This window comes from Puma concolor, chromosome D1 (assembly GCF_028749965.1).
Source record: "Puma concolor isolate L17-30 chromosome D1, mPumCon1.1.hap2, whole genome shotgun sequence".
Lineage (NCBI taxonomy): Eukaryota > Metazoa > Chordata > Mammalia > Carnivora > Felidae > Puma > Puma concolor.
The window spans coordinates 95,170,280-95,185,947 of record NC_141676.1 but is presented as its reverse complement, the minus strand read 5'-3'; the positions used below and the strand labels follow the sequence as shown (position 1 = coordinate 95,185,947).

Here is a 15,668-nt window from a genome sequence, read left to right as displayed (position 1 = left end):
TCAAAGGTCAGATTAACTAAACAGAACACCAACAAGGAAGCAATGCCTTTGCATGACACACTGGACCAGATAGGTTTAACACATATATTCAAAACATTCCATCCTAAAACAGCAGAATACACATTCTGTTCAAGTGTACATGGGACATTCTCCAGAATAGATCACATATTAGCCCACAAAACAAACTTGAACAAATCAAGAAGATTTGAAATAATATCATTCAGCTTTTGGGACCACAACACTATGAAACTAGAAGTTCACCACAAGAAAAAACCTAGAAAGACCACAAATACATGAAAGTTAAATAACATGCTACTAAACAGTGAATGGTTCAAACAGGAAATCTAAGAAGAAATTAAAAAGTATATAGAAACAAGTGAAAATGAGAACACTATGGTTAAAAATTCTGGGAAGCAAGTAAAAGCTCAAATAAACAACATAACCTTGCATCTAAAGCAGCTAGATAAAGAAAAAAAACCTGAAACCATCAGAAAGAAGGAGATAATAAAGAATAGAGCAGAAATAAATGACAGAGACACTAAAAAATATAATAGAACAGATCAATGAAGCCAGGAGCTGATTCTTTGAAAAGAACCAAAAAATTGATAAACCTCTAGCCAGCTTTATCAAGAAAAAAAGAGAAAGGATTCATATAAATAAAACCACAAAGGAGAGAGGAGAAATAACAAACACCACAGAAATACAAGCAATCATAAGAGAATGTTATGAAGAACTGCATGCAAACAAATTGGGCAACCTAGAAAACATGGATAAATTCCTAGAAACATATCTACCAAAGCTCAAACAAGAGGAAATAGAAAACTTAAACTGACCCATAACCAGCAAAGAAATTGAATCAGTAATCAGAAAACTCCCAACAAACAAGTCCAGGACCAGTTGGCTTCGCAGGAGAATTCTACCAAACATGTAAAGAAGAATTAATACCTATTCTTCTTAAACTGTTCCAAAAAATAGGAAAGTAAGGGAAACTTCCAAATTCCTGATTCTATGAGGCCAACATTACCCTGACACCAACACCAGATAAAGACACCACTGAAAAAGAGAACTACAGGCCAATGTCCCTGATAAACATAGATGCAAAAACTCTCAATAAAATAGTAGCAAACCAAATTCAATGATATATTTTTTTTAAAAATTCACCACAATCAAATAGGATTTATTCCTGTGTTGCAAAGGTGGTTCAATATTTGCAAATCAATCAGTGTGATACATCACATCAGTAAGAGAATAGGTAAGGACCATACAATCATCTCATCAAATGCAGAAAAAGCATTTGACAAAGTTCAACATCCATTCCTGATAAAAATCTTCAACAAAATGGGGTTAGAGGGAACATACCTCAACATAATAAAAGCCATCTGTGTAAAACCCAGAGCTAACATCATTTTTAATGGGGGAAAACTGAGATTTTTACTCCTAAAGTCAGAAACACGACATGGATGTCCACTCTCACCATTTTTATTCAACTTAGTACTGAAGGTCCTAGCCACAGCAATCAGACAACAGAAAGAAATAAAAGGACTCCAAATTGTGAAGGAAAAAGTAAAACTTTCACTATTTGCAGATGACATAATACTGTATGTAGAAAACCCTAAAGACTCCACCAAAGAAGACTGCTAGCACTGATAAATTCAGTACAGTTGCATGATACAAAATTAATGTAGAGAAATCTGTTGCATTTCTATACACCAATAATCAAGCAGCAGAAAGAGAAATCAAGGAATTGATCCCATTTACACTTGCACCAAAAACCGTAAGATACCTAGGAATAAGCCTAACCAAATAGGTAAAAGATCTGTACTCTGAAAACTATAGAACACTTATGAAAGAAATTCAAGACAACACAAAGAAATGAAAAGACATTCCCTGCCCATGGATTGAAGAACAAATATCGTTAAAATGTCTGTATTACCCACAGCAATTTATACCTTTAATGCAATCTCCATCAAAATTCAAACAGCATTTTTCACAGAAGTAGAGCAAACAATCTTAAAATTTGTATGAAACTACAAAAGACCCCTAATAGCCAAAGCAATCTTGAAATGAAAAGCAAAGCTGGAGGCATCACAATTCTGGACGTTGAATTATATTACAAAGCTATAGTAATCAAAACAGTATGGTACTGGCACAAAAAATAGACACATAGATCAATGGAACAGGATGGAATTTCCAGAAATAAACTGACAATTATATGGTCAATTAATCTTTGACAAAACAGTAAAGGATATCCAATGGGAAAAAGACAATGTTTTCAACAAATGGTATTGGGAAAACTGGATGGCAACATTCAAAAGAATGAAATGGCCTACTTTCCTACACCATAAACAAAAAGAAATTCAAAATGGGTGAAAGACCTAAATGTGAGACCTGAAACCATCAAAATCCTAGAAGAGAACACAGAAAGTAACTTCTTTGACATTGACAGTAGCAATTTCTTTTTACATATATCTCCTGAGACAAGGGAGACAAAAGGAAAAATAAACTATTGGGACTACGTCAAAATAAAAAGATTCTGTACAGCAAAGGAAACTAGCAAAACTAAAAGGCATCCTATGAAATGGGAGAAGACACTTGCAAATGACATATCTGGTAAAGGATTAGTATCCAAAATATATAAAGAGGTGCGTCTGGGTGGCTCCTCAGTTGGTTAAGTGTCTGACTCTTGATTTTGGTTCAGGTCATGATCTCATGCTTCATGAGATTGAGCCCTGCATCAGGCTGTGTGTTGATAGCATGGAGCTTGCTTGGGATTCTCTCTTTATGTCCCTCTCCTGCTTTTGCTTTCTCTTTCTATCTCCCCCTCAAAATAAATAAATAAACTTAAAAATGTGTATGTAAAGAATTTATCAAGCTCAATACCCAAAAAAACAAAAATTCAATTAAAAAATGGACAGAATGGGGCGCCTGGGTGGCGCAGTCGGTTAAGCGTCCGACTTCAGCCAGGTCACGATCTCACGGTCCATGAGTTCGAGCCCCGCGTCGGGCTCTGGGCTGATGGCTCAGAGCCTGGAGCCTGTTTCCGATTCTGTGTCTCCCTCTCTCTCTGCCCCTCCCCCGTTCATGCTCTGTCTCTCTCTGTCCCAAAAATAAATAAAAAAACGTTGAAAAAAAAATTTTTTAAAAAAATGGACAGAAGACATGAGCAGATATTTCTCCGAAGAAAACATACAGATGGCCAAGGACACAAAGATGCTCATCATCACTTCTCATCAGGGAAATGCAAATCAAAACTACAACAAGAGGGGCTCCTGGGTGGCTCAGTTGGTTAAGTGTCTCACTCTTGATTTTGGCTCAGGTCATGTGAGATCAAGTCCCACATCAGCCCTGCACTGAGAGTGCAGAGCCTGCTTGGGATTCTCTCTGTCCCTCTCTCTCTTTCTCTCTTTTTCAAAATAAATAAACTTTTAAAAATACAATGACCTCACACCTTTCAGAATGGTTAAAATCAACAACACAACAAACAACAGGTGTTGGCAAGGATGCAGAGAAAGGGGAACACTCTTAGACTATTGGTGGAAATGCAAACTGGTGCCAACATTATGGGAAACAATATGGAGGTTCCTCAAAATGTTAAAAATAGAACTACCTTATGATACAGCAATTGCACTACTAGGTATTTATCCAAAGAGTACAAGAACACTAATTCAAAGGGATACATGTATCCAACACTAATTCAAAGGGATACACTAATTCAAAGGGATGCAGCATTGTTTGCATTAGGCCAAGTGTCCATCAATTGATGAGTGGATAAAGAAGATGTGGTAGATAGATAGATAGATTAAGATAGATAGATAGATTAGATAGATAGGTAGGTAGATAGATAGATAGATAGATAGATAGATAGACAGACAGACACAAGGGAATACTATTCAACCATAAAAAGAATGAATCTTGCCATTTGCCATGAAAATGATGGAGCTAGAGAGTATAATGCTAAGTGAAATAAGTCAGAAAGACAAATGCCATATGATTTCATTCATGTGGAATTTATGAAACAAAATGAACAAGCAAAGGAGAAAAAATGAGAGACAAAGCAAGAAATAGACTCTTAACTATAGAGAACAAACTAATGGTTACCAGAGGGAAGCCGGTGGGGGATGGGTTAAATAGGTGATGGGGATTAAGGAGTACACTTGCCATAATGAACACAGGGTGATGTATGAACTGCTGAATGACTGTATTGTACACTGGAAACTAATATAACACTGAATGTTAATTAAGTGGAATTAAAATAATAACTTTTTAAAAAGGAAAATATGAAATATTGACAAGTTATTTCTAAAAAGTTATTGAGAAGTTACATTAAATTACTATAAATAGAATCAGATTATAATAAGCTAAAATATCATACTTTCAAAATGAAATCTGTAAGACAGGCAATAAAGAAAAAAAACATGGCAGAAAGGAAAGGAAAACAAAGTAGATTAGAATTCAGGAGCCTGGATTCCAGTCCCACTTATGGGAACCACTTAGTTGTATGGCCTTGGAAAACATATATAAAATGTCTAAGTCTCCAATGCCTGTTAAATAAGCTCAGAAAAAATGGTTTATAAGCCCCATTTCAGATTAAATGATTTATGATTGTAGAAAAAAATGCATAAAAGAGTCGTGGAATAGTCGAGGTGGGTCACGGGATACAGAAAATAGATATGTAGTAAACATCCATGAAACATAAAGACTTAAAATTCTCTTTTTTACAGAAGAGAAAAAAACTAGAACTTGGATCTGTCTTGGAAAACACACACACCAATAAACAAAGCATTGTATCTTCTTCAAATGCTACTTTTTCAAGAAGATATTTTTCTTTCCAAGGTGTTCCTCAGGGAAACTTTGACATCCTTGTTCCTCAAACTGTAGATCAGTGGGTTTAACATGGGCACCACAATGGTATAGAACAGAGAGGACTGTTCTATTAATTTCCTCAGAGATTAATTCTCCCAAGGGAATAAGAAATGTTTGTTTATACCCTTGATATTGGTTGGTTTGCCTTTTAGAGGCAATTATTTCAACAAACTTTTATCCAGTATGATTAAAAGAAAATTCAATGCAAATAAAGGAAAATTTCAAAAAAATTTCAAATCTGAAAAATATAATATTGGAAATAAAGTATCCATTAGGTTGGTTTAGTAGCAGACTGGGTGCAGCCAAAGAAAGGATCATTGAAAGCAAAACAGATCAACAGATATAGTCCATACTAAAATGCAGATAGAAAAAAATAATAAATAATAACAATAATATAAATGATAAAATAATAATATTTAAGACAATGCTAAATAGTCCAACATATGTGTAATTACAGTTTCAAAAGGTGAGTTGAGTGAGAATTGGGGGAAAGAAATTTTTTTCTTTTCAAATTTTCATTTAAATTATAGTTAGTTAACATATAGTTCAATATTGGTTTCAGGAGCAGAATTCAGTGATTCATCACTTATTTACAATAGCCAGTGATGATCATAGCAAGTACCTTCCTTAATACTCATCACCCATTTGGCCCATCCCACACCCACCTCCCTCCATCAACCAGCAGTTTGTTCTCTATCACTAAGAGTCTCTTATGTTTTGTTTCCCTCTCTCTTTTCCCCCTTCCCATATGTTCTGTTTTGTATCTTAAATTCCACATATGGGCGAAATCATATGTAATTTGTCTTTGACTGATTTATTTCACTTAGCATAATACACTCTAGTTCCATCCATGTTGTTGCAAATGGCAAGATTTCATTCTTTTGATGACTAATATTCCATTTTCTATCTATCTATCCAACTATACATAATATGCCATATCTTTTTATTTTTTAATTTTTTATGTTTATTTTTGAGAGAGAGAGAGAGAGAGACAAAGCATGAGTGGGGGAGGGGCAGAGAGAGAGGGATACACAGAAGGAGGCTCCAGGCTCTAAGCTGCCAGCACAGAGCTCAATGCAGGGCTTGAACCCACAAACTGTGAGATCATGACCTGAGCCAAAGTCGGATGCTGAACCGTCTGAGCCACCCAGGCACCCCTATGCCATACCTTTTTTATCCATTTATCAGTCAATGGACATTTGGGCTCTTTCTATATTTGGCTATTGCTGATAAGGCTGCAATAAACATCAAGGAGTATGTACCCCTTCAAATCAGTATTTTTGTATCCTTTGGGTGAATACCTAGCAGTGCAATTCCTGGGTCATAAGGTAGTCTATTTTTAGTTTCTTGAGGAACTACTGTTCTCCAGAGTGACTGCACTAGTTTGCATTACCACCACCAACAGTGCAAAAGTGTTCCCTTTTCTCTACATCCTCACCAACATCTATTGTTTCCTGTGTTGTTAATTTGAGTCATTCTGACAGCTGTGAAGTGCTATCTCATTATAGTTTTGATTTGTATTTCCCTCATGATGAGTGATGTTGAGCATCTTGTCATGTGTCTCTTAGCCATCTGGATGCCTTCTTTGAAAAAATGTCTTTTCATATGTTCTGCCCATTTCATTTTTTTAATTAATTAATTAACTAATTCTTTAATTTACATCCAAGTTAGTTAGCATATAGTGCAATAATGATTTCAGGAATAGATTCCAGTGTTTCATCCCCTATGTATAACACCCAATGCTCCAAACAAGTGTCATCCTTAATGCCCCTTACCCATTTAGCCCATCCCCCCTCCCACAACCCTTCCAGCAACCCTCTGTTCTCTATATTTAAGAGTCTCTTATGTTTTGTCCGCCTCCCAGTTTTTATATTCTTCTTGCTTTCCTTCCCTTATGTTCATCTGTTTTGTATCTTAAAGTCCTCATACGAGTGAAGTCATATGATATTTGTCTTTCTCTGACTCACTAATTTCACTTAGCATAATACCCTCTAGTTCCATCCACATAGTAGCAAATGGCAAGATTTCATTCTTTTTGACTTCCAAGTAATACTCCATTGTATATATATCACATCTTCTTTATACATTCATCCATCAGTGGACATTTGAGCTCTTTCCATAATTTGGCTATTGTCGATAGCGCTGCTATAAACATTAGGGTGCATGTGGCCCTTCAAAACAGCACACCTGTGTCCCTTGGATAAATACCTAGTAGTTCAATTGCTGGGTTGTAGGGTAGTTCTATTTTTAATTTTTTGAGGAATCTCCATACTATTTTCCAGAGTGGCTGCACCAGTTTGCATTCCCACCAGCAGTGCAAAAGAGATCCTCTTTCTCCACATCCTCGCCAACATCTGTTGTTGCCTGAGTTGTTAATGTTAGCCATTCTGCCTGGTGTGAGGTGGTATCTCATTGTGGTTTTAATTTGTATTTCCCGGATGATGAGTGATGTGGAGCATTTTTTCATGTGTCTGTTAGCCATCTGGATGTCTTCTTTGGAGAAGTGTCTATTCATGTCTTTTGCCCATCTCTTCACTGGATTATTTATACTTTTGGGGGGTGTTGAGTTTGATAAGTTCTTTATAGATTTTTAATACTAACCCTTTATCTGATATGCCATTTGCAAATATCTTCTCCCATTCCATCGGTTGCCTTTTAGTTTTGCTGATGTTTCCTTCAACGTGCAGAAGCTTTTTATTTTGATGACGTCCCAGTAGTTCATTTTTGCTTTGGTTTCCCTTACCTCTGGAGACGTGTTGAGTAAGAAGTTGCTGCGGCCAAGGTCGAAGAGGTTTTCACCTGCTTTCTCTTAGAGGATTTTTATGGCTTCCTGTCTTACATTGAGGTCTTTCATCCATTTTGAGTTTATTTTTGTGTATGGTGTAAGAAAGTGGTCCAGCTTCATTTTTATGCATGTCGCTGTCCAGTTTTCCCAGCACCATTTGCCGAAGAGACTGTCTTTATTCCATTGGATATTCTTTCCTGCTTTGTCAAAGATTAGTTGGCCATACGTTTGTGCATCCGTTTCTGGGGTCTCTATTCTGTTCCATTGATCTGAGTGTCTAGTTTGTGCCAGCACCATACTGTCTTGATGATTACAGCTTTGTTATATCCTGAAGCCCAAGATTTTGATGCCTTCAGCTTTGGTTTTCCTTGTCAGCATTGCTTTGGCTATTTGGGGTCTTTTCTGGTTCCACACAAATTTTAGAATTGTTTGTTCTAGCTCTGTGAAGAATGCTGGTGTTATTTTGATAGGGATTGCATTGAATATATAGATTTCTTTGGGTAGTATTGACATTTTAACAATATTTGTTCTTCCAATCCAGGAACATGGAATCTTTTTTCCATTTTTTTGTGTCTTCTTTAATTTCTTTCATAGACTTTCTATGGTTTTCAGTGTATAGATTTTTCACCTCTTTGGTTAGATTTATTCCTAGGTATTTTATGGATTTTGGTGCAGTTATAAATGGGATCAATTCCTTGATTTCTCTTCTGTTGCTTCATTATTGTTAGAGGAATGCAACCGATTTCTGTACATTGATTTTATATTCTGCGACTTTGCTGAATTCATGAATCAGTTCTAGTAGTTTTTTGGTGGAATCTTTGGGTTTTCCATGTAGAGTATCATGTCATCTGTGAAGAGTGAAAGGTTGACTTCTTCTTTGCCATTTTGGATGCCTTTTATTTCTTTGTGTTGTCTGATTACTGAGGCTAAGGCTTCCAATACTTTGTTGAATAACAGTGGCGAGATTGGACATCCCTGTCGTGTTCCTGACCTTAGGGGAAAAGCTCTCAGTTTTTCCCCATTGAGGATGATATTAGCAGTGGGTCTTTCATATATGGCTTTTATGATCTTGAGGTATGATCCTCTATCCCTACTTTCTTGAGGGTTTTTATCAAGAAAGGATGCTGTATTTTGTCAAATGTTTTCTCTGCATATATTGAGAGGATCATGTGGTTCTTGTCCTTTCTTTTATTGATGTGATGTATCACGTTGATTATTTTGCAGATATTGAACCAGCCCTGAATCCCAGATATAAATCCCCCTTGGTCATGGTGAATAATTCTTTTAATGTGTTGTTGGATCCGGTTGGCTAGTATCTTGTTGAGGATTTTTGCATCCATGTTCATCAGGGGAATTGGTCTGTAGTTCTCCTTTCTAGTGGGGTCTTTGTCTGGTTTTGGAATCAAGGTACTGCTGGCTTCATAGAAATAGTTTGTAAGTTTTCCTTCCATTTCTATTTTTTGGGACATCTTCAAAAGAATAGGTGTTAACTCTTTAAATGTTTGGTAGAATTCCCCTGGAAAGCCATCCAGCCCTGGACTCTGGTTTTTAGGAGATTTTTGATTAGTAATTCAATTTCTTTACTGGTTGTGGGTCAGTTCAAATTTTCTATTTCTTCATGTTTCAGTTTTGGTAGATTATGTGTTTCTAAGAATTTGCCCATTTCTTCCAGTTTGCCCATTTTATTGGCATATAATTTCTCATAATATTCTCTTATTATTGTTTGGATTTCTGCTGTGTTGGTTGAGATCTCTCCTCTTTCCCTCTTGATTTTACTTATTTGGGTCCTTTCCTTTTTCTTTTTGATCAAACTGGCTAGGGGGTTATCAATTTTGTTAATTCTTTCAAAGAACCAGTTCCTGGTTTCATTGATCTGTTCTGTTAGGTTTTTTGTTTGTTTGTTTTGTTTTGTTTCGATAGCATTGATTTCTGCTCTAATCTTTATTATTTCCTGTCTTCTGTTGGTTTTGCTGTTCTTTATCCAGTTCTTTAAGGTGTAAGGTTAGGTTGTGTATCTGAGATTGTTCTTCCTTCTTTAGGAAGGCCTGGGTTGCTATATACTTCCCTCTTATGACCACCTTTGTAGCGTCCCAGACGTTTTAGGCTGTGGTGTTATTATTTTCATTGGCTTCCATGTACTTTTTAATTTCCTCTTTAACTTCTTGATTAGCCCATTCATTCATTAGTAGGATATTCTTTAGTCTCCAAGTATTTGTTATCTTTCCAAATTTTTTCTTGTGGTTGATTTTGAGTTTCATAGCATTATGGTCTGAAAATATGATCTCAATCTTTTTATGCTTGTTGAGGACTGATTTGTGTCCCAGTGTGTGATCTATTCTGGAGAATGTTCCATGTGCACTTGAGAAGAATGTGTATTCTGCTGCTTCAAGGTGAAATGTTCTGAATATATCTGTTAAGTCCATCCGGTCCAGTGTGTCATTCAAAGCCATTGTTTCCTTCTTGATTTTCTGTTTAGATGATCTGTCCATTGCTGTAAGAGGGGTTTTGAGGTCCCCTACTGTTAAGGTATTGTTCTCAATGAGTTTCTTTATGTTTGTGATGAATTGATTTATATATTTGTGTTCTTTCATGTTCGGAGCATAAATGTTTTCAATGGTTAGATCTTCTTGGTAGATAGACCCCTTAATTATGATATAATGCCCTTCTTCATCTCTTGTTACAGTTTTTATTTTAAAGTCTAAACTGTCTGATATAAGTGCGGCTTCTCTGGCTTTCTTTTGGCGACCATTAGCATGATAGATGGTTCTCCATTCCCTTACTTTCAATCTGAAGATGACTTTAGGTCTGAAATGGGTCTCTTGTAAACAAGATATAGATGGATATTGTTTTTTTATCCATTCTATTACCCTACGTCTTTTGATTGGAGCATTTAGTCCATTGACATTTAGAATGAATACTGAAAGTTATGAATTTATTGCCTTTATGTTGCCTATAGAGTTGGAGTTTCGGGTGGTGTTCTCTGGTCCTTTCTACTCTTTGTTTTTTATGGTCTTTTGGGTTTTTGTTTGTTTCATTTTGTTTTCATCTTTTCTCGCCTCAGAAAGTCCCCCTTAAAAAAATTTTTAAGGGCTGGTTTAGTGGTCATGTTTCTTTAGGACTGGTTTAATTTTTGTTTGTCTGGGAACCTTTTTATCTCTCCTTCTATTTCGAATGACAGCCTTGCTGGATAAAGAATTTGTGGCTGCATATTTTTCCAATTCAACACATTGAATGTATCCTGCCACTCCTTTCTGGACTGCCAAGTTTCTGTGGATAGGTCTGTTGCAAACCTGATCTGTCTTCCCTTGTAGGTTAAGGACTTTTTTTCCCTTGCTGCTTTCACAATTCTTTCCTTGCCTGAGTATTTTGTGAATTTGACTATGATATGCCTTGTTGATGGTTGGTTTTTGTTGAATCTAATGGGAGTTTTCTGTGCTTCCTGGATTTTGATGTCCATGTCTTTCCCCAGGTTAGGAAAGTTTTCTGCCATGATTTGCTCACATAAACCTTCTACTACTTTTTCTCTCCCTTCATATTTTGGGACCTCTATGATTCTGACGTTATTCCTTTTTAATGAGTCACTAAGTTCTCTAATTCTTATATTGTGCTCGCCCCAGCTAGTATTCTTATTATCATGATTCTAAATTCTGGTTCAGACATCTTGCTTGTATCCATGTTGATTAAGTCACACAGATATCTTTTCTTCCTGTTCTTTCCTTTGGGGTGAATGCCTTCATTTCCTCATTTTGAAGGAAGAAAATGAATTAATAAAGTAAAAAAATTAAAATTAAAAAATTAGAAACAATACAAAAAATCAAATAAAGGATGTTAGGCCCTACCTGTGTATTGGTCTGGTGGTTGAAAGGAGTTTGATAGATTAGAGAAAAAAAGGGAAAGAAAAGAAAAAAGGTAGCGGGGGAGGAAAACGTTTGAAAATTTGAAAAACTGACTGCAGTAAAATAGAATAAAATGAAAGAATGAAAGTAAAATAGAATTTTAAAAATTTACAAAAAAGTAAAAAATATAGGAAAAATAAAGAAAAACCTTTTCTAGAAAAACGGAAAATAAAAATAATTTTTTCTCTATCTATATTCAAGAATAAGAAAAGAAAGGAAAAAGAAAAGAAAATTAATAGATGGACCAGTGAACAGAATGAAATACTAATGAAATTACATCCAGTTTCCCCTAAAAGTCAAACTATGAAGCACTTTAAAATCTGTAAACTAAGCAGACGCAGAAGAGAGACTTGTGGTGTTCCTCAAGAGCTCAGTTGGCCCAATTGGGCGGGACTTAGTGTAATGGCTCTGTTTTCCACTACATGGCACTGTTTAGTTTACATGGGGTAGATCATTGTGGCACGTGTAGGCATGTACCCACATGCGCAGAAGGGGTGAAAATGGCGTCACCCAGCTACCCAGTCTCTAGTATCAGAACCCTGTGCTCTCCTCGACCAGCAATGAAGTACCCCTCCTTTGTCTCTGGCTTCCATCCACTCCCCCCCTTCTACACTGTCCATGACCAAGCCATCAGGCTGCCAGGTGGCACCTCCCTCCTGAGTTTTATCTCCGATGGGGCTGTTTTTCCTAATCCCTCATTTCTGAGGGACTGTGGTTTTGACCTATTCTGGCCCTCTGGGGGAGGATCTGGTCAAATAATGGTCAGGTGCCAGCCCACCCCCTGGAATGTTCACACAACCGTGTTGCAGCAGATGCCCAGAGACTACGACCTGGTACCAGCCCACCCCGGAGAAAGTTCATTCAATCATATAGCAGCAGCACTTCAGGGCTTATGGTAAATCACAACACACATCTGGTGCCAGGCTTCACCCTTACTGTCCTTGTTCCACACCAGGATATGTGGTTTTTCTCCAGCATCTGCTGGGACCTTTGCCTGTGGGGAGGCCGCACAGTCTCAACTAAATGTCCCCACAGCAGGGAACCCACCTCTCCCCATGTGGCCTGAGGACCCCTTGCACCTTGCTGTCTGCTCCTGGGGATTTGCCCCTCCCACCAGAGCACCACCAGGTATCGAGCTGCAGAGTGTCAGACTCTACACTCCCCCTGTTTATAGAGTCTTAATGGAATTTAAACCCCCTCCTTTCTCTTTCTCCCTTTTTTGTTCAGTCCCTGTGCTGTTTCCACTCTTCCACTTCCTCTCCAGCTGCTTTCTGGTGGAGGGGGGTGCTTTTCCTATACTCTCCCCCCATCTCTGTCCTCTTTCCACAAGCAAAAACAGCTTCCTGCCCTCCACAGCTTCTCTCTCCCCCAGTTCAACAATCCACACCACATATCTGCTGAGTTCTGTGGTTCAAGTTGTTCAGATTGTTGTGTTAATCCTCAAATAAGTTTTCTTGGTGTGCAAGATGGTTTGGTGTTGATCTGGCTGCATTTCAGAGATGAGAGATGCAAAAAAAAACTTTGGTGCTGTTCTGCCATCTTGGCCCCCTCCCCTCTTCCATCCATTTCTTAACACGATTATTGTTTTTTGGGTGTTGAGTTTGATAAGTTCTTTATAGATTTTGGATACTAACCCTTTATCAGATATGTCATTTGCAAATATCTTTTCCCATTCTATAAGCTGCCTTTTAGTTTTGTTGATTGTTTCCTTCATTGTGCAGAAGCTTTTTATCTTCATGAAACACCAAGAGTTCATTTTTGCTTTTCTTTCCCTTGCTTCCAGAGACATGTCTTGTAAGAAGTTGCTCCAGCTGAACCCAAAGAGGTTGTTATGTGTTTTCTCCTCTAGGATTTTGATGGTTTCCTGTCTCACATTTAGGTCTTTCATCCATTTTGAATTTATTTTTTCTGGATAGTGTCAGAAAGTGGTCAAGTTTCATTCTTCTGCATGGTGTTGTCCAGTTTTCCCAACACCAATTATTGAAAAGACTGTCTTTTTTTCCATTGGATATTCTTTCCTGCTTTGTCGAAGATGAGTTGACCATCTAGTTATGGGTCCATTTCTGGGTCCTCTATTCTGCTCCACTGAGCTGTGTATGTGTGTTTGTGCCAGTACTTTCTTTATACTGTCTTGATGATTACAGCTTTGTAATGTAGCTTGACATCTGGAATCGTGATGATTCTGGGTTTGCTTTGCTTTTTCAATATTGCTTTAGCTATTTAGGGTATTTTGTTGTTCCATAAAAACTTTAGAATTGTTTGTTCTAGCTCTGTGAAAAATGCTGGTGTTGTTTTAATAGGGATTGTATTGAATGTGTAGATTGCTTTGGTAGTATGGACATTTTAACAATGTTTGTTCTTCCAGTCCATAAGCATGGAATGTTTTTCCATTTCTTTGTGTCCTCTTCAATTTCTTTCATAAATGTTCTATAGTTTTCAGAGTACAGATATTTTACCTCCAAAGGTGAAGGCTTATTCCTAGCTATCTTATGGTTTTGTAAATGGATCAATTACTTGATTTCTCTTCCTGCTACTTCATTATTGGCATATAGAAACGCAACAGATTTCTGTACCTTGATTTTGTATCATGAGACTTTGTTGAATTCATGCATCAGTTCTATCAGTTTTTTTGGTGGAGTCTTTTGGGTTTTCCACATAGAGTATCATATCATCAGGAATGAGCAAACGTTTGACTGCTTCCTTGACGATTTGCATGCCTTTTATTTCTTTTTGTTGTCCGTTTGCTGAGGCTATAACTTGCAGTACAATGTTGAACAACAGTGGTAAGAGTGGACATCACTGTCCTGTTCCTGATCTTAGAGGAAAAGCTCTCAGTTTTTTTTTTCCCATTGAGGATGATATTAGCTATGATTCTTTCGTATATGGACTATATGGTGTTGAGGTATGTTCTTTCTATCCCTACTGTCTTGAGGGCTTTTATCAAGAAAGGATGCTGTATTTTATCAAATGTTTTTTCTGTGTTTGTTGAGACAATCATATGGTTCTTATCCTTTCTTTTATTAATGTGGTGTAACACGTAGATTGATTTGTAGATATTGAACCAGCCCTGCAGCCCGGAATAAATCCCGCTTGATCATAGTGAATAATTCTTTTAATGTACTGTTGAATTAAATTTCCTAGTATCTTGTTGAGAATTTTTGCATCAATGTTCATCAGGGATATTGGTCTATAATTCTCCTTTTTTCTTGGGATTTTTGTCTGGTTTTGGAATCAAGGTGATACTGGACTCATAGAATGAGTGTTGAAGTTTTCCATCCCTCCATCCCTTTCTATTTTTTGGAACGGTTTCAAAAGAATAAGTATGAATTCTTCTTTAAATGTTTGACAGAATTCCCCTCGGAAGCCATCCGGCCCTGGACTCTTGTTTGTTCAGAGATTTTTGATTACTGAGTCAATTTCTATAGGTTATGGGTCTGCTCAAATTTTCTGTTTCTTCAGGTCATCATCTCATGGTTGTGGAATGGAGCCCGACATTGGGCTCCACCCTGAGCATGGAGCCTGCTTGGGATTCTCTCTCTCCCTCTCTTTCTGCACCTCTCCCCATTCATTCCTTTTTTTCCCTCTCTCTCTCCCTCTCTCTCTCTCCAAAAATAAGTAAGTAAATAAACATTTTAAGCCTCATTGAGTCTGCCTAATGAAGAATAATAATTAGTAGTAACCATAATGGTTGTAACTAAAGATGTTGATGGTAATGACTGACATGGTGGTCATGGTGGTGGTGGTGGTGGTGGTGGTGGTGGTGGTGATGGTGGTGATTATGGGGTGTTTGGCTGTAAAATATTTGAATGATGGCATTAGACTCTAAGTTTCCCAAGCTGAAGATGACTCCAAATAAAAGGAAAATTAACACACCTGGGAGACAAACCATGATTCCCAGCACAGGCATAAACCAAGACTCTAATTGCTTCTTCAGCAAGGACTCCAGACTCTGAAATGACTGAATCCCAGGAGGTTCTGCCCATGTGTTATATAAACAGACCCCCAGTGACCCATTTTTCATAACCCTGCTGGCCTCTTGGAATACATTTAGGAATAGATATAAATTTGGACAGCTCCTTCATTTCTTGATGTTTATTTCCTAACTATTGGAACCAAGGCATCCC

General features: G+C 37.3%; 1 protein-coding gene across 1 annotated transcript in view; it reads right to left on the bottom strand.

Annotated features, from left to right (window-relative positions):
• Positions 1-6,127: 6,127 nt before the first annotated feature.
• The window catches only part of SIAE (sialic acid acetylesterase), a 112,361-nt gene continuing 102,820 nt past the window's right edge, over positions 6,128-15,668 (bottom strand). Inside the window, exon 13 of the transcript XR_015241242.1 lies at positions 6,128-6,164. The gene's annotated coding sequence lies outside the window, so the exon portion shown is untranslated. The remainder of the gene's footprint in view (positions 6,165-15,668) is intronic.